This window comes from Hevea brasiliensis, chromosome 18, assembly GCF_030052815.1.
Source record: "Hevea brasiliensis isolate MT/VB/25A 57/8 chromosome 18, ASM3005281v1, whole genome shotgun sequence".
Lineage (NCBI taxonomy): Eukaryota > Viridiplantae > Streptophyta > Magnoliopsida > Malpighiales > Euphorbiaceae > Hevea > Hevea brasiliensis.
In genome coordinates this window covers 10150766-10171358 of record NC_079510.1, presented here as the reverse complement: position 1 = coordinate 10171358, position 20593 = coordinate 10150766, and positions in this window count along the sequence as shown.

Here is a 20593-nt window from a genome sequence, read left to right as displayed (position 1 = left end):
TATTGAACTAAAATGATAATAATAACATGAAATATATGTCAGATCCTGGAGGATATGCTAAGGAGTTGTGTCATTGAGTTTGAGGGGAGTTGGGATAGATATCTCCCATTGGCAGAATTCGCATACAACAATAGCTACCAAGCTAGCATTCAAATGGCTCCGTATGAAGCACTATATGGGAGGAAATGTAGAACTCCAGTGTGCTGGACTGAATTGGGCGAAGACAAATTGGTAAAGCCAGACCTGGTGAAACAGACTGAGGAAAAAGTGAAAATAATCAAAGCCAATCTGAAGGTTGCCTCAGACAGACAGAAATCCTATGCCAACTTAAAGAGAAAAGAAATAGAATATGCGGTTGGCGATAAAGTGTTTCTCAAAGTCTCACCGTGGAAGAAGGTACTGAGGTTTGGAAGAAAAGGTAAGTTAAGCCCTAGGTTCATCCGCCCATATGAAGTCATTGAACGTGTGGGTCTAGTGGCCTATAGGCTAGCTTTACCACCAGAGCTAGACAAGATCCACAATGTGTTCCACCTGTCTATGCTAAGAAGATACCGCTCAGATCCTTCACATGTCATCTCCATGGAAGAAATTGAAGTACAACCGGATTTGACATATGAAGAAGAACCCATATGGATCCTGGCTCGGGAAGTGAAAGAGTTGAGAAATAAACAGATCCCACTAGTGAAAGTGCTTTGGAGGCACCACAACACCGAGGAGGCAACTTGGGAAAGTGAAGAGACAATGAGGCAATAGTTCCCTCAATTGTTTGCATCAGGTAAATTTTGAGGACGAAATTTAAATTAGAGGGGAAGAGTTATAACACCCTCCCTGTAGCAATTTCGTATATTCTACTGTTCCGGTGATCGGTGTCGGTCCGGACAGCTAGAATGTCTGGAAAAATATTTAAACTAAAGTGAGGAACTATAATTAACTCAAATATTAATAAGAAAAATTTAGGAAATATTTTAGAAATAAAATACAACCAAGTTAAATAAGCCGATGCCCTAGCGATGGGTAACCTAGTGAGAAGTTGCGGTTCTCGCAACTAGGAGCCCTAGACCTGGGGGAAAAATTATAAAATAATTTTTGGGACTCCAGAGAAGGGTCATTGAGGTTTCTATGGCATTAGAATGCCAAGGAAATATTTAGAAAAAATTTTCAATCGGTACAGACAATTTGGGCCCGTTAAGCCAAACAGAGGGCATTTTGGTCATTTCGCTTTCAGAGGTGATTTTTGGCCGACTTGTCCAGTTAAGTAAATAATTATTATGACATAAAATGTGAATAAATATTACTAAAAATTGAATTGAAAATGAGTAGAAAAGAAAAGAAAAAAAATGAATTAAATGGGAATTTATGACATCACATGATGTCATTAGTGTGCCTTCACCCAACCCAATGTTAATACATGGCATAAAGGTCAAATGGGCTGGAAAATGGAGAAAATCAGACTTCTCTTTCTTTTTTCTTCCTCTTGCCGTGAACCATTTCACCATAACCACCATTAACAAACTTCTAAACCTCCATTTTCCTAGCTTTCTTCCACTAAAAACCCTAATTACCAACACAAAAATTCATTCTATCATCTTGGTGATTCTTGTGGAGCAAAAAGAAAAGGAAACCAAGACTTTGAGCAAGTGGGAAATTCACTCCCTAAGAGGTTAGTGACCTAAACCTTGAATTTCACTTTAATTTCATGTTTAAGAACTATAAATATGTGTAAATGATAAAGAAATTTGATGAAACACCATTGGTATGTTAATCCTAAATTTTGGCAGCCATGGCTAGGGTAATATGGTGATGATTTTTGGGGAGTTAACATGCTAGTATGGCTGCCCTTAATGTGTATCTTATAAGTGAATTGATAAATGCAATGATAATGCATGGTTTTGAAATGTTGAGTTAGGGTTTGGGTTGAAGAATGAGACTTTGATCTTGTGATGATGGGAGTAGGTTTTAATGGTCAATTAGTGACCATTTGGTTTGGTTTGAATAAAAAATGAAGCGAATTGGGTTGTGGGATTTGAGGTTGGAGTGGCTGCCTTATGTGACCTGCAGGTTTGGATGTGAGTCCAGCCTGTTTGGATTGCCATAACTTAAATTGTAGAGGTTCAATTGGTGTTTGGCCAATTGGACATGAAACTAGACACAAAATGGCACAACTTTGGTGAAGAAACCATGCCCATAAAACCAAACCAAGTGGACTAAAAACTTGCTCAAATCTGGGTGACCTGCAGGCTATTTTTGCAGAATGACCAAATGAACAATGACTGTTCATTGGCCATAACTGAATGTATAAAGGTCTAATTGACCTAAAATTTTACCAGCAGCAAGCTGAGATATAGACCAACAACTTTCATGAAGAAACCTACCCAAAATTATGACCAGAACCTATCTAACAATTGAGTTTCAATCACTGTTCATTGTACTGCAGATATGGTCAGCCCTGAAAATTTTCAATCCGGCCAGTTGTGGTTTTTGGACCATAACTTGAGCTACAAAACTCAAAATGGAGTGATTCAAAAAAAGAAATTCAACTAGACAAAATAAGGAACAACTTTCATGTTGATCATTTTTCCAAATTCCCACTGCAACAGTAACTAATAGAACAGGAAATCCAAAGCTTGAAAACTGAAAATTCTGTCCAATTCACTTTAAGCTTAGAGATGGTATTGGCAACCAATACCAACAAGTTTAAAATGCAAAATGTGGTATGTTGATGATATTTAAACTAATTTACCTATTTCCAATGCAAAAGTCAACATTTTGGTTGACCAATGAAATGAATAGTAATCATAAAAATTCAATTTCAAAGAATTACATAAATAAAAAGTGTTAAATGCCCTAGTAGGCCTAATGTGATTGGCTTGGATAGGTTGGCATGTCAATAGGGTTCTGTTAGTAGTACTGCATATGGCTTCATGCCATTCTGTATTTCATGGATTCCCATGCCATTCTGTGACATAATAGCCTTTGTCTATGATATTGAGTTGTTATACTCGAGTTTAGTCCCCGATAATTATCACAGCTTATTAGCTATTCTGTTGCACACCGAGAGACACAATGTGACTGATGGTGTGATGGTCCGAGGTACTTAGTACCCAGTACCAGTTTACCAATTTATCCAGTCCAGTCAACTAGTATAGGTTACTCGGGCAGTATTAATAAATCTTACCAAACTTCAATTGAATAATATTGCAATAAACATTTGAGACTTAATTCACCCAAAAATGTAAACATACATTCTATACACATGTTTTTATTTTATTTTATTTTATTTTATATTGTCACCACTAAGCAGAATTACTTAGCGCGTTGCAAAAGGTACTGGAGACATAGTTGGGAAGTCCAGCAGGCCTCATACAGGGTGAGCCTTCATATCTGCACTCAGAGTTCAGAGTCACCTCACATTGCAGTGCATTTGGTAGGACATTAGGCCATTTTGATATTTTGATATTTTGTATTTTGTAACCTTCTGTAATGTATATTATAAATTCATGTAATCATGCTTTTGATGTAAGTATCTATGGAATATGTTCAGTAATAAATTGAGCATTTTTTTCATTGAGTTAATTTTGTTTTGAATTGAATTGAATTTTTGAGATACTGAAGTGAATTGAGAAATTGTTGAGAATATATTGGAGGTTGATTGAGAATAATGTGATGATATTATTGGAAGTGTTTTTAACAGGTTCAGAAGAACTGTTTTTCCAATTTATAACCGGCACTCTGCAGGATTTTCTATAAAATTTGTGGAAAAATTTAGATTTATCAAAAATTATAAATAAATAAATTAAAAAGGATTAATTGAAATTGAAACATGAATTGGTGTTCCGACACACTGAGTGGCATAACTTACTCGGCTACACTGTAGACGGGTAAGGGGTGTCACAGAACTAGATAGAAAAAGGGCCATTGCATAGGTAGAATACCATACATACATCCAAATTTAGGTAAATACTATCTAAGAATATTATTGAATGTTGTTAAAAATCTTAGAAACTCTGAAGAAATAAGGGTGATTAACAATGTTATCCACCCTACATATCAATCAACATGCCTAGCCCATGGTTTATTAGGTGACGATAAAGAATGGATAAAAGCAATAGAAGAAGATATACCTTGGGCTTCCTCATCATAATTAAGATATTTTATTTACTACTTTAATAATTTTTTTGCAAAGTTGGAAAACCAAACAAACTATTAGACTTTTTCTAAAAATCATTTTTTGACAACATCAAATATAAATTGAAAACCATGTTAAACATCCTAGATAATTTCATTATGGAAAGGCATTTAAAAGATCATGTTATCTTATAACTACAAAAGTGCTTTAATAAAAATTCACCTCCTTAATTGATTATAATTTGCCACTTCCAAACAACTCATTTCTAAGCGATATTAATAATAGGTCGTTACTTGAAAAATTAAATAATGATATAGAACAATTAAAAATAGATCATGCTTGTATGATCACGATATTAAGCACAAATCAAAGAGTCATATACGATGAAGTTATAGAATCAGTAAAAGAAAAATAAAATAAAACTCTCTTTTTATTTATGGTTATGAAAAAAAAAAAAAAATATGTTGATAAGAAACTATAATTGCATATCGGAATACAAGATTGTTTTAGTGGTTATTTTTTCAAGTATTTCTGTGTTACTTTAGTGGTTGCAAGGATTTATAAGAAAACAAGATGTTAAGCACTTCGACCTCTACTATCAAAAGGAGAAGTGTGCCATATATCAAGATTTGTTATTTGTCATCTTAAAAGATTTATAAATTGAGCTAGCATCCTTACCGAATCAAATTAAAAAGTAATGCATTAATTAAAAAACTTAACTCAGACAATCAAATAATTCTATTTGATTGCTTCTTTTTTTTGGAACTTAACGAAGTCATCGCTAGGTGCAACGATGATACTTTTTTAATAAGTAAAAACTCTATATATTAATAAACCTAAAAAAAAAGAAAGAGCTTACTTTATTGATGATCATCCCAACAAAATTTAGTAATAAATGCAAATATAATGGGACAAGTTATCACCATTGGATGTATTCAAACAATTTAAATGGATACTTATATTGGGGGGAAGAAAAGAAACATTAAAATACAAAAAAGAAAGTATGTACAGCTACCAATAAACTCGTTATTATTGTGACATATATACAAAAAAAAAGTTATATAGTGATCTTTATTAAATGCAAGTTTGAAGAACTCAATATAGTTTTTGTGGGAAAGATTAAGGATTTAGTTTCATGAAAACGAAATCTTTGAAAAAGGACAAAAATGGACTAGTTGTTTTCACATTTTAATCAAATCTTTCAGAGGTATTATCTGTTTACTTAAAAAACATAATCTCATGTTTATAACACTTTACACTCGTAAAATTTACATCTTTATATAGATGTCAAAAATGTTAAGAACACAATAATAACCAAAATTTTTTCAAACCCTATATCCCAAAGTCATCAATTTCAAAGAAAGGAGCATTTTGTTTTAGCATAACAAAATAAAATGTTTGCTAATATATTAAATTTGTATATTTACGCAGTCTTCCAAACACCAAATGAAATATTGAAAAAATACAGCCAGTTGAAGATGCACCAATAAATCTTGAAGTAGAGAAACATGTCAATAGAGAAACAATCCATGAGCTCCTTTCATTAGACATTTATACAGATAAGGTGGATATCATTAAATCTTTACAATTGCCTTTCAAAAGCAATTCTCATGAAGCTTTTCAATGTTTTAAAAAATAGGAAACAATATTCACATGTAAAACAAGAATAAAAAATATTTATGCATCGACTAGCTATTGGTATAGAGTGTACCCTCATTAGAAAAGTAGCACCTATAATGACAATAGTTGAACCCATAAGTTCAAAATGAGCATTGATTTTGATGATAGCTAAACTCATGTAGAATCAAACTAACCTTACTTTAAGTTGTGTGAAGAATCTCCTTAGGCATCATTGTAAACTTTCATGGTTTATTGAGCCAATTTATAAAAGGAAGTTATTCAATGTAAAGGAAGATAAAAAAAGTTTATCTTTCGAGGTACATTGAAGATTTATGAAAGGTTTAGAGTTAAGTTTTTGAGCCCTAGGATTTTATGAAAAGGTTAGAGGGACTATTGCCGATGATTTATATTTTAATCCGTAAACTTTTCACTTTAAAGAATTTGAAAAGTACTTTTATAATGATTTTTAAGTTTTTGAATCATCAAATTAATTTTTCTAAGTCTAGTACAAAGTTGCAATTTTTTTCAAGTTAAATAGATACAGATAGTCTATTTGTTTGCTAACTATTTTGCTATTGATAGTCAATTTGCTACCCATTTGCTAAGTGTTCAGACATTGTTATGGGTTTGCACAAAATAGCAAAGTATGGCTAATTCGTTCCGACAATGTTCCAAAAGAGTTTCAAATGGTCTAAAATATTTTAGAACTACATAAACACTTATCTTACACCATTTAACACTAAATGAAAGTCTTAAAATAGCTTCTACCTCTTTGAAACTCTTTAAAAACTTTCATTCATGTGCCTTAAATTCAATTTGAGTTACATTGGCATATCTACTCTTTCTCATCTTTATAATGCTAAATGTATTGTGTGAAATCAAGTGAAAACCAACTTAAACGTCATTTGTGAGGATTGTTCAAGGATCTATTGAAGCTTGATGTGAGTGGAGTGTTTAGGGTAACACTTGTAAGGTTTAAGCACCTAGTGAAGTCTTAAAGATTATGAATGTACAAAGGCTTGCCTCTAGTCCATTGAAAAGAGCAAATAATGGAGTGAAGACTTAAGGTGAACTGTTGAGAGAGTAGATGTAGGTTAGTTTAGTTGAACCACCATAAAAATTCTTGATTTCAATTCTCTCAACCTTTAACTCTTTACTTTATGTCATTTATTTTGCTTTATTGAGAATTTTGAGTTGAAAGACATATTTAATGTGTTGATTGACTTGATTGAGCAATATATTGAGTTAATTGATAAGCATTTTGTGTTGAGTTGCCTTGATCTTATTTTGAGTTGCCTTGATCTTGTTCCAATGACTAAGTGGTGAATGTTTGAGCTATACATGTTGAATTATCTAAGATTGAGCAATTGTTGTACTTTGAATGAAATATACTTATGATACACATTTGAGTTACTTGGCATTATCACTACACTTAGGCACTTGCATTTGAACTAAGCCACAATTTTTCAAATGCTATAAGCAAAGGCCAAAAAATTGTTTAAATCCAATTCACACCCCCCCCCCCCTCTATTCTTGGACTATTTTGGGACTATAAATTGGTAACAAACTTATCTTTTGCTTAGGTTGTGACTACCTTAAAGCAATCCCCAAACGGCTGGTTTATATTAGCAACACTATTAGTATACTTGCACCACTAGCCAAAGGTTATCTAATCATTAGACCACCATTCTTCAATGGCTCAAACTACTCTTCTGAAAAACTAGAATGAGAAATTTTATTCAATCTATTGACATTGAAGCATGGCATATTGTGAAAGATGGTCCTTATGTGCCTTATAAAATTAGTGAAGGAAATGTTAGGATTCTTAAGGTTAAAACTAGATTTGGTGATAATAATTGGAGGAAATTTTCTACAAAAGCTAAAGCTATCAATATTGATGTTGTTCATAATTTTTCCTACTAGTCAGGACCTGGAAAACAAGAGGGAGAACACCAAATAGGTTGGCTTGGGCAACCTCTTTGATGCTTAAGTCAGCATGGGTACTGAGCAGAGTAAAGAATTGACTAGAGATAATAACATACATGGCTATGGAGACTTGAGCCCCTTATATAGGGGTAGATTCTTGTTTAGTTTAGGAGTATGATAATATTAGATTCTTATCTTAAAGGAGGTCCATTTAGAGTGGGAATCCCTAATAAGATAGGATACTTATCCTTAATGGATAGTGTTTGTATTGAATTAGGATTCTATTATTCAAATATTTTGAGGTGATACTGTATCATAGTCCTTCTTTGAGTGTAAATCTTTAGGTTCAATGTCAAATAGTGCGTTAGATGATAGAGCTTTGGTCATGTGATAAAGCCTTTATACAATGTGAATTGCCTTAGAAAATTTGGGTGAATGATCAAATTAGAAATGTTGAGCTGATTAACACCTTAACATTTTTAACTGATGAATGCCTTCAATTTTTATGCAGATATACGCCTTTGATTGGGCAAGCGAGTAGTTCACTAATTAAGCAGGTGGATAAATGCCATTAATTGTGTGAATGATCATACTTGGATAGGTGGATAGGCGTCTTAAGGATGGGTGAGTGACCGCCCTTGGGTAGGCAAACATGCACCTTAAGAATGGGTGAGAGATCTCACTTTGGCAATCGGATACATGCCCTAAGTTGAGTAGGTGAGTAATTAACCTAGTAGGCAGGTAGATAAATGCCTTAGTCTTCTTGGCAGGTGGATATATGTCATTAATTAAGTGAATGATCATCCTTGGATAGGCAAACAGGTGCTTTAAGGATGGGCGAGTAATTGCCCTTAGGCAAATAAACATGCACCTTGAGAATGGGTGAGAAATCTCACTTTGGTAGCATATAGATGCCTTAAGTTAGGCGAGCAAGTAATTAGCCTGGTAGGTAGGCGGATAAACGCCTTAGTCTTCTTAGCAGATGAATATATGCCTTAATTTGAGCCAGCGAGTAATCAGCCCGATAGGTAGGTAGATAAATGTCTTAAGTTGAGCAATAAGTAATCTAGCTCAGTAAGCAGGCAGATAGATGCCTTAGCCTTCTTGGTAGGCAGATATACACCTTAAGTTGAGTGAGAGAGTAAACAGCCCTGTAGGCAGGTGGAAATATGCCTTAAGTTGAATGGGCAAGTAATCAGTCCAACGGGCAAGTGGATAAACTCCTTAAGTTGGCTAGGCGAGTGATCCTACCCAAGAGGTAGACAGATAAAGGCCTTAAGTTGGCGGCTGAGTAATCGAGCCCAAGAGGCAGGTAGATAAATGCCTTAGGTTGGCCAGGCAAGTTATCAAGCCTGAGAGGCAAGCGAATAAATGCATTAGGTTGGTCGAGCGAGTGATCGAGCCCAAGAGCCAAGCAGATAAATGCCTTAGGTTGGCTAGGTGAGTGATCGAGTCTAGGAGGCAGGTGGATAAATGCCTTAAGTTCTTTATAGTTATTGGCTCTTTGGTGGGCAGTGTAACCTTTGAAGATTTTTTTGCAAAAACAATTCTTTTACAAATATATATGTTGTGATTTTACATGTTGCAAATATATTTAACATTTCAGTAAATAATAATACATCAAGGTGTATATTACATGTTACACAGAGATCCACATATTAAATGTGACCAATAATAAAAGCAAGACGTCTTGGAAGCAATGTATTATGTATGTGCATATATTTTATGAATGTATGTGCATTAAAGGCTAAAGCCTATAACATTATTCAAGTTCAAGAGCGACATTGAAGTAGAGAAATCTAAAGGAATAAACTTTAAAATAAGTGTATATAGCCCCCATAACTAGTTATTTATCATTGATGATAATATTGTATTAAGTAATTTAATCCAATTAAACTTATACAATTGCTCTTTGTTAATTTCTAGGAATTAATTCCTTGATTGACATAGAATTAAACACTTTTAATTTAAGGCACAATAGGACTAAATTGTAATTTAATTTGCTCCACATAATAAATTTAGCAATTTTGTATTTCAATTCAAGGGAAAGAGTTCAAAATTTTCAATGTTAACATTGAAATTTCTAAGTAAAGTCATGGCCTTAATTATGCAGCAACTCTTGCATGTCAAGAAAAGGAAGTAGATAAATCCACTTCTTAAATATAAGACATAATGAACAAAATATGACAGAGTTTCACCACACTGAAGAGTCCACGAATGATATTTACACATGCAATGGAAAGAGAATGTCACACCTTATCCCTCTGTAAGGCATAACATGATCCCGTAGAATACCTAATGAACTACCGAACTTCACATACCGATAACTCATTAAGTACCCTACAAGGGATTTTAAAACAATTTTCTTACTTTTATAAATGGTGAGCATTTTCTAATAGGTATCAAAACATTTAATTAGAGTTTGAAAACTAGTTAGAATTTTTGTCCCATTTTATTTTTCCCCAAATTCTATAAAAATTTTGGCAGAGTGCCGTCTGTATTTTGAGAAAATAGTTCTTCAAATGCCTGTAAAAAGCACTTCCAAAGATTTATCTCAACATCTTCATCAATTTCACAACCATCCCAACCAATTTTAACATCATTTCTCAATTTCCAAAATTCAACAATCATCAAAATACTATTAATCAATTTCATTCAAATTAAAATAAAATACTTCCATTCATATTTCATTAAAGATAAACAATTTATATACATCATTATAAAGATTTAAATTAAGAAAAATCCAAACCAAAATTTATTACAAGCTTTATACAACTCTATACAACTTTATACAGCTGCTCATAACCAATTTTACATGTCCATATAATTTCATACATTTACATACATCAAAATAATTTTCACAATCAGAGTATAAAATATACCAAATAAAATTTCAGAGTAGGTAGCTCCTCAATCCTCAGCAGCTCACTCTGCTGCTCTTCTAGTCTCTATATCTACGACAGTAATAATAGCCATCGCTGAGTACTAGGACTCAGTGGTGCACAACATACTAAAATAATCTTTATGCAGAATTTAAATCATATTTATTCAAAATTAAATTGAACATGAGCAATACATTCAAAACATGACTTATAAAATTTTAATCTAAACAATTTCATTTCGAAAGTGTCAAAACAAATTTCATAAAAACACACAGTTATATCATGCCATTCGAAACAAATATAATCTCAGTAGCCAGAGACTAAGGAGAAGTCACAACACAAGGCTAGCTAGCTCAAATATATGGGAACCCATTCTTTTTCTTCTTCTACTGGCACACACCTCAACACTTCAGCCAGAGAAGGAATTAAAATTCGAAATTGATTTCGTCATGCTAGTGAGGTATTCAAATATATGGTTATGACACTGTGGTTTCAAAACTTATCTTAACAATTTACTAAACATTTATTGCCATTTTAAACAAATACAAGTAAACTTTCAACAAATTAAGTCAAAAGCATAACATATATTTCAATCACCATTTTGCAATATAAGTAGTTCACAATTTATTTCATGCACTTTGTAAAGGAATTTTAAAGAATATTATGTTATGCACAAACCTTATACGAGTTGCCTCTTGGCCTTGACTCGATCCTTCGGGTTCTTTCCCGATATTATTTTCCACTGAAATACACAGTTTCACAGTGTTCAGTATCATAACTTATCACAAATCCAAAAATAAATTCAAATTCACTTATACCTAGCTTTAATATGCTAAAATTGACATTCTTTAAAATTTATGTTTTTGGGGTTACTATTCACTACACTATTCAAGATAATTTGTTGACTTTCTAAGGCTTAATAGGTATGGGAATTCTACCTATACTCACATATCACATTTTGGTCACCAATTTTATTGGTTTTGGTTGTTTTCTCAAAACTTAAGTCTTTTAGGCAAAATTTGCAAATTTTCAGTTTTGGTGTCTTATGTTGCACTGTTCCATTGGTCATGTTGCTGTTAGAATTTGGCTAAATTTTCTTCATAGAAATTGTTCTTTATTGTCTTAACTTTATTCTTCTTTTTGAATCACTCCAATTGGAGTTTTGTAGCTCAAGTTATAGCCATTTGAACATGGCTGGCCGGATTGGCCTAACCCAGATTTCTGGGCACCAAAATTGGTTCTAACAATTTTAAGTTACTAACTTTGGGTGGGTAAATGACTTGGTTAAGGGCATAATTTGGACTTGTGTTCTTCATGAAAGTTGTAGGTCTATATCTCAGCTTTCTACTGGTAAAATTTCATGTCATTTAGACCTGCCTAGCCCAAGTTATGGCCAAATGAATAAATACTATTCATTTGGTCATTTTTGTACAGGTCAGATTGCCTAATCCGAATTTGATCAATTTGTTCACTAGGTTTTAGTTTTGGGCATGATTCCTGAATGAAAAATGTGTTATTTTGTGTCTAGTTTCATTCCCAATTGGCCTCACACCAATTAGGCATGTAAATTTTTAGTTTTGGTCCCTGAAAGGGACCTTGGTCATGCTGCCTGAATACTGCCCACATCCAATCCGAATCTAAACCTAATTCTAACACTTCCAACATACCTCAATTAGTCACAAACGACCATTTCTCAACTCCAACAACGTCAAACACATCATTTAAAAAATTTTCACATTTTTGTCTTCCAAACCCTAGGTGCCAAAACCCTAACTACACTAATTGTTACATTTAATTAATTCTAAGCATACTAACATCACTCCATCACTCAATTAAGCTTCCTAACATAATGAATTCAATCAAAACACAAGCATTTCCATCACAAACCCTAGCTGGCCGAATTTACTTCTAGTCCTCCAACAATTATTTTCATTTCATTTTAAGTTTATTTCTAAGTTAGTTAAGCTACAAACACAATAATTAAACAAAAAGGTTGAAGTTTGAATTACTACCTTGAATGCAGAATTTTCTTCTTCCTTTCCTTTAAGTTTTCTTTTCTTTCTTTCCCTTGCACCTTCCTTTCTAGTTGCCCAAACAAGTTTTATCTATGGTAGGTTACTTTTCTATGATGGGATTTTGTTATTTTCAAGCTCACAAAAGAGCTTTAATGGAGGTTTTATGGAGAGGGAGAGGTGAGAGAGATGGGAGACGGCTTGGAAAAGATGAAGTCTTTTTTTTTTTTTCTTTCTTTTCTTTTTCTTTTATGAATTTATCCTTTAGGAAGAACATAAATTAAATTAATTAAATTTTAATTATAATATTTATTGCATCATGCATGATGTCATGCATGATGTCATCACTTTTCACTTTTTGATTTTCCTTTTTTTTATTTATTTTTCCATTAGTTCTTTAATTTAATTCCCGATTCCGAAATTTTCTTTTCTCCGATTTTATTTGACAGTTAGGTCAGGAGTCAGCTCTAGGGGTCAATTGACCAAATTGCCCCTCGCCGGTTCGATCCGGTTTACAAATAATTCAATATTTTTTCTGGATCTCTGACCTAATTATTTGACCGGCTTAACAATTCTTTTTTGTGATTTTCTCTTTTCCACCATGTTCGCAATAGTCCTAAGGACCGCGACATCACATTTTATGGTTCGAAATTTGAGTTTAAATCGACTTCACAATTCTTCCCGAGAAGGTCACCCATCGCTATGACTCTCGGCTCATTTAACTTCTTATGTTCTGTTTTTCTTATTTATACTTAACTAATAGACAATTATTAATTATTTGTGTTCAGGGCTTATCTAGTTATCTTAGATATGGTTCTAATCCCCTAAGTTATCCGGATCGACACGGGTCACCGGAATAGTGAAATATATCAGGTTATACAAATAGGGGTGTTATAGAGAACCATGACATTTTTGAAATTAATAGTGGAAACTAAGGCTCTTTTAGTATACCACTTATTGATGGCTCCTTTATAAATACAAGAGCCTATGGCACTCTTTAAAAATAAAATTCATGTGTGTTCTTTCATTAAAAAGAGTGTGGCCTTTTGTCTTTTAGCCCAAAATTTACATAGCACATTAGTGGTGAAGAAATTGTATTTAAGAGAAAATTAAGAGTTCTTTATAAAGTAAACATTTGGTAGCCCTTTTGCAATAACCAAATCTCATTCTTTAATTGTCAAAGCAGTAAAGATGCTTCAGTTGAAAAAGAAAAAAGTAGTAAAGATGTGAACAGTTTTATACAACTCCAAAATAATGTCACATTATATGTTTTCTCTTACTTCATGAGGTAAGTGGCAACATGTAATATTGAGAAGAGAGCCATGTTACAATCAAGTGGCAAGGTTGTAAAAGAAACCATTAAACAAGAATTTTTAATGGACTTAAATAACTTAAAAGTACTAGAACTCAACGATTATCAATTAGATTTTTGAACCATTAAAAAATACTCCATAACAGTTGCAAAGGTGATAAAAGTGGATGCATGTCTTTAGCAACATTATACACATGGGACATGGCAATTTGTAATTATAACAAGACTTAAGGCTATATCAAGTAATGGGAATAATGAGAACCTTAACTAAAGTGGCGACCTTGAGCTTTTTAACAATTGCAATAATATGCTTGCTAATACTTGGCTCACTATATATGACATTTAACAAAATTAAAATTTATATTTGTTGTTAGCTTTTGTCTCTCTCTCTCTCTCTCTTTCTCTCTCTCTCTCTATGTATGTATGTATGTATTCGTAAGGCCGACCAAAGCTTCATGTGGATAGCAATTGAGCTTGTGTGGCTTGAAACCACTTTGGGCAACAACATTTTCCAGAGTAAATTTCATCTTGGTATTTCAAAAAATTAGTATTTTTCACATACTCAAGATGTGAAAACTTTTTAAACAAATCCAATCATATCCAAATTAAAAAAAAAATATCGATCCCACTCAAACAAACAAGGGAGAGAAAAAGTAATTGACAAACCTCAGATTGCTTTTAAGAATTTTTGAACAACAATGATAAACTTTTCTAGCTAGGTTGTCGCAAACCACAAACCGTCAACTTTATTTGGCTTTGATTTTAAAAGATGAAAGGGAAGATATATAGCTTTTTTATGTTGACTTCCCACAAACATCGCCACTAATGTTGTTCATGATTTTTCTTATGAGTCTAGATCTACAAGACAATAGAGAGAACACTGGGTGGGTTGGCTAGGCAAACTTTCTGATGCTTAAGTCGGTATGGCTACTGAGTAAAGTAAAGAATTAACTAGAGATAACAACATACCTAACTGTGGAGGTGATAAGTGTATAATTTATTAATTTTACTTGATCACATTTAGTTTTTCTAGTGTGTTTTTATACATAATTTAGTTGATTAAAGTATATTTATCATTTAGGCATATTTTTAGATAGTTGTTGGAATAATTGTGTTAAATAGAGAAATTTTCAGCATTTGACCTTTTCTGTATTTTTTATGTGTTTCTAAAGTTGTGGGTCTCCAAATTGAGTGTTGTTTAATCCATTGAAAAGCTAAGATAGAGCACTATAAATGATGAAGAGGGACCAAAGCCCAAATCAGTCTCCAAGGTTGACAAAATGAGTTATAGATCTATTATAAAAGCTCAGACTTGATGTGTCATGACCACTTTCAGTATTTATTTTGTATCTGGAGTTTCAGATGTCCAAATGAAGCAAGCCTAAGCCCAATTGAACCTTAAGAGCCACCTCTACAACTTCTATGAAGGGCTAGAAGCAAGATAAGGCCATTTTAATTGTCAAAAATAGCAATGAAGTCGTCACTATGGGCTGGACCGTTTGTCTGAACCAGTCCCAGTTTTTGGGCCATAACTTGAGCTGTAGACCTCGGATTTGGGCAAATGAGTACCCATTGGAAATCTAAGAAATAGGGCTACAACTTTCCTGAAGAGGGCAGAAACAGATTCGGAAAGGAAGTCGCTGAAAATCGGCCTTGATTTCAGAGATATAAATGTAGGCTGAAAATATGTTTTTTGAATTTCAAAACTTTTCCTAGTTTGGTTTCTATCTTTGGGATTAGATTTTTGATTATAAATGTGTATTTGGGCAGCAACTAAAACACACCATTCAGCAGCCTCTCAATCTTAAAAACACCTTCATTCTCCATTCTCTTTTTTTTAGATTTCTTCTTCAATTTTCTGTAAGCCATGAATATGAGTGGCTAAGTTTTTAATTTAGTTCAAGGGATTCAAGTTCTTTTGCTTGATTTGTGAGATCAGGTTCTTAATTTAATTTATGTCTTTTTGAATATCTATTATTTTTTGATTTCATTATCTTTGATCTATTGAATGATTTGCTAAAAAGGCCTATTAGTTAATTGTTTGATGTGATCAATTGCTAGTTCATCTTCATAATCCATAATTGTTGTGTAAGATTGAACATGAGTAGCAATTAGGTTTTATTGATTATGATCCCAGTTTTTGATAATAACCTAAGGAAACAATAGGGTGAATTAAATGATTTATGCTTCATAAAATGTTGTTCAGCTTAACTACTTCCTATTCTTAAAGCAGTTATTAATTTGATGAGGATTGCTTAATACCAATTCAGTTAATAATTAGAGTCAACAAGAGTGCTGGGCTCGAATTGATGAGTACAGGGAAGTCAGGGGTTTACCTCGCTGTTTGGTAAATCTATGTTAAGTATTCAATAAGAGATAATTGTATTTCTTTTGACTATGATCGAATCAATGCATTGGAATGAGAATTACCTTGGACTGAAGCTTGTTTAATTTGAGAGTTTCATATTTAATTTTGGTTCTTAATTTCTGACTTTTTACTTCTTCTTTGGATTGCGAATTAGAGCCCCCCCCCCCCCCCCAACCTTTGTTTCTTTCTTTTTCCATTACACAAGTGCACGAAATTTTAGTAATTCAGTCTCTAGGGTTCGACCTGGATTTACCACTTGCTGCAGAAAATATTTTATAGCTGGTAATTTCAGTTAATTTAAATTTTGGTGGATTCGACAACCATCAGGAGGCTTAAGCCCCTTATATAAGCATTGAGTATACTCTTGTTTAGATTAGAAGTATGATAATATTAGAATCCTATCTTAGAGGAGGTCCATTTAGAGCGAGAAATCCCTAATAAGATGGGACACTTATCCTTAAAGGATAATGTTTTTATTGAATTAGGATTCTATTATTCAAATATTTTGAGGTGATACTATATCAAATATCTTGCATTATGCTTTTGATATTAATGAATACAATCATGTTTCATGGTGTCAAAAGGCTAATGAAATTTAGGATAAGCTTGGCATTACCTAAAAAGAAACAAATCAAGTTAAAGAATCAAATGCAAACTTCCTCGTCCGAGATTATGAATTATTTGAAATGAAGCCGAGTAAAAGCATTAGTAAAATAAGTACTATATTCATTGACTTTGTTAATGTACTCAAGGCAATTGGAAAGAAATTTGAAGAAGATGAATTTATGAAGAATATTCTAAGGTCAATTTCAAAGTCTTGGGAAGTTAATACTACTATAATTCAAGATACCAAGGACTTTAGGATATTCACTTATGATGAGTTATTAGATCTCTCAATGCACATGAGATGATGTTCAAGAAGGACACTCTTGAAAGTGAACAAAGAAGAAGAAAGGCATTTCTGTAAACTCTAAAAAAGTTTAAGAGGAAAAAAAAAAAAAAGGCAAAAGCTCTCAAAGTTGATGCAAAAGATGGGTCAAATGTTTTAAGTGATGATGAAATTGACATGGCTATGCTTGCATGGAAGTTTAAAAGAGCATTTAATAAGAAAGGTAAAAAGTACCAAAAATTCTTGAAGTACTCTCCCAAGCCTACCAATACTAAGGAATCAAATGAGATAATTAGCTATAAGTGCAACAAGTTAGGGCATATCAAAGCCAAATTGTCCCAAACTTAAAAAGAAAAAGGATTTAAATGAGAAATTCATGAAAGCTTTGGTAGTTGCTTGGAGTGACATTGATGATTCTCCGAGTGGTGAATCAAATGGCAAAGAAGTTGAAGTAGCTAATGTGTATTTGATTGGTTTCCTTTAGATTGAAATGGGAGAACATAATAAACTCTGATGGCATAAATTGTTTTTGTTTAAAAAGAAGAAGAAGTTTGGAATATGGAGTTCTATAGATGTTTTAGAGAAATGAAAATGTTAAAAGAATAAGACCAAAAGTTAGGTCCTCTCCATAATTAGCTAACCTATGTTGCATAAATTATGTAATGAAGATAGAGTAAAGTATTGTTCTATTAGTGACACTAAATTTGAGAAATTTAATGAAAGTTGACTAGGATAATCAATGACCCTCTTAGGTATTTCAATAATAAGGGTATACCTAATATACACAAAGAAATAAAGTTAGTGTGATTAATAAGATGCAATTAAAGTTAAAATGCTTTGACTAAGTAAAAGAGGTCCCTTAAGGGAACGTTTTCCAAATGATAATGGAGAATAGCTATAACATAGAAAAGAAACTAAAGGTCTTTCAACATGCTCTTCCTAGAGAACCAATTTAAGAAAAGTTATATGGTTTACAACAGTCATGCAAAGGTTACAGAAAGAGCTTAGTTTAGTACAATAATAATGATAATGAAAGACAGAAACAGAAAAAGAAATTTTCACATAATACACTTAAAGCTTTAAGCTTTTTCTATTGAGTCTAAGTCTTAAAGAAGAAAAAACCTCCCTTAGACATTAAGAAACGTTCCAAAGCAATTATATGGGAACTTAGAAGGTTAAAGTCTACAGTCTTAAGCTTGTTAAGAGTTTCGGTAGCCTTAAGCTTACCCGTTCCCAAGCGCCGGTTACGATCCCCAGCCAGGTCATGACAAACATGGTATTAGACCAGGTTAAAGGAAGATGGCATATCAGCACTAGAGTAGGGGTTTTCATATTGTGAGTGGGCCTGAACCATTAGCTCTGTAATATCCTCACTTTAGACAGTTTTGTACATTCTACTATTCTTGTAACACCCTCCCTGTAGCAACTCCGTACATTTTACTGTTTTGGTGACCAGTGTCGGTCCAGACAGCTAGAACGTCCGGAAAAATATTTAAACTAAAGTGAGGAACCATAATTAACTCAAATATTAATAAGAAAAATTTAGGAAAAATTTTAGAAATAAAATACAACCAAGTTAAATGAGCCGGTGCCCTAGCGATGGGTAACCTAGTGGGAAGTTGCGGTTCTCGCAACTAGGAGCCCTAGACCCGAGGGAAAATTCATAAAATAGTTTTTGGGACTCTAGAAAAGGGTCATTGAGGTCCCTATGGCATTAGAATGTCAAGAAAATGCTTAAGAAAATTTTTCAATCGGTACAGACAATTTTGGTCTGTTAAGCCAAACGGAGGGCATTTTAGTCATTTCGCCTTCAGAGGTGATTTTTGGCCGACTTGTCCAGTTAAGTAAATAATTATTATGACATAAAATGTGAATAAATATTGCTACAAATTAAATTAAAAATTAGTAAAAAGAAGAGAAGAAATAAAGATAATATTGATTTATTGTGTAAGCATGAAGTCATTTAAAAACTTTGGCCAATCAAAAATCAAGAAATACAATTATAATACATAAAAAAATAAAGAAAAGAAGTTAAAATTCTGGAACAACCCATCTAACCTCATCCTCCTATAATTGCCGCACCATATCCCTTACCTCTTTCCTCCATCGCCAAGCTTTGGAAAGCTTCATTTCCTTGATTTTTCTTCAACCAAACCCTATGTTCCCAATACAAAAACTTGTTTTTTCCTCATAGTAAAGCTTTTGGAAGCAAAAAGAAATCAAAAGGAAGAGTTCTTGCAAGCTTTCGATTAGCTCTATTAGAGGTTAGTGACTAAACTTTATTTGTATCTTTCAATTCATGTTGAAGGAGTGGTATTTGATGCAAATTTACAAGAAAATTTAGTAAACATCATGTGTATGTCTTGTTTAAAACTCCAGCAGCCTTGAACTTGGTAGGGTTTTGAAGAATTCTTAGAATTAAAATGGTTTTGTGGCTGCCCTTAACATTAATCTATTGTTTAGGATAGTGAAAGGTAAGTGAATGTAAGTTTTGGGATGGTTGAGCTAGGGTTTAAGCATGAACTTGAGACCTTGATCAGGTAATAGTGAAAGTAAGTTTTAATGGTCAATTTTTGACCATTTGGCTGTGTGTGAATCAGAAATGAAGTGGTTTGTGTAGTGGGAATTGAGGTTAGTGTGGCTGCCCTTGGTGACCTGTAGAACTGGGCATGAGTCTAGCAGGTTTGGGCAGCAATAACTAGAATTATAGAGGTTTAATTGCTACAAGGCTAATTGGACATGAAACTAGACACATAATGGCACAACTTTGGTGAAGAAACCATGCTTAGAAAACCAAACCAACTTAACCTAAAGATTGCCCTAATCCAGGTGACTGCATTCTGCCTGGGCAAAATAATCAAATGAATAGTGTTTAGTCATTTGGCCATAACTCAGTGTAGAAAGGTCCAATAAACCTAAAATTTTACCAGAAATAAGTTGAGATATAGACCTACAACTTTCATGAAGAAACCTAACCCAAATTATGACTATAGCATATTCAAAAAGTGACCTACATTCACTGCTCAAAATACTATAGATTTGGTCAGTTCAGAAAATCTGGAAAATTTGTAATCTGGCCAGTTGTGGTTTTTAGGCCATAACTTGAGCTACAAAGCTCCAAATGGAGTGATTCAAAAAAAGAAATGTAACTAAACAAAATAAGGAACAACTTTCATGTTGACCACTTTGACAAATTCCCATTACAAAAATGACTAATGGAATAGTAAACACAAAGCTTGAAATCTGAAAATTTTGAACAATTAACATTAAGCTTAGAAATGGTATTGGCAACCAATACCAACAATTTTAGAATGCAAAATGTGGTATGTTGGGAGTATTAAAACCAATGTACCTATTGTCCATGTAAAAGTCAACATTTTTGTTGCTAATGAATTAAATAGTAACACCTAAACTTGAATTTCAAGAATTGTATAATTTAAGAGTGTAATATACCCTAG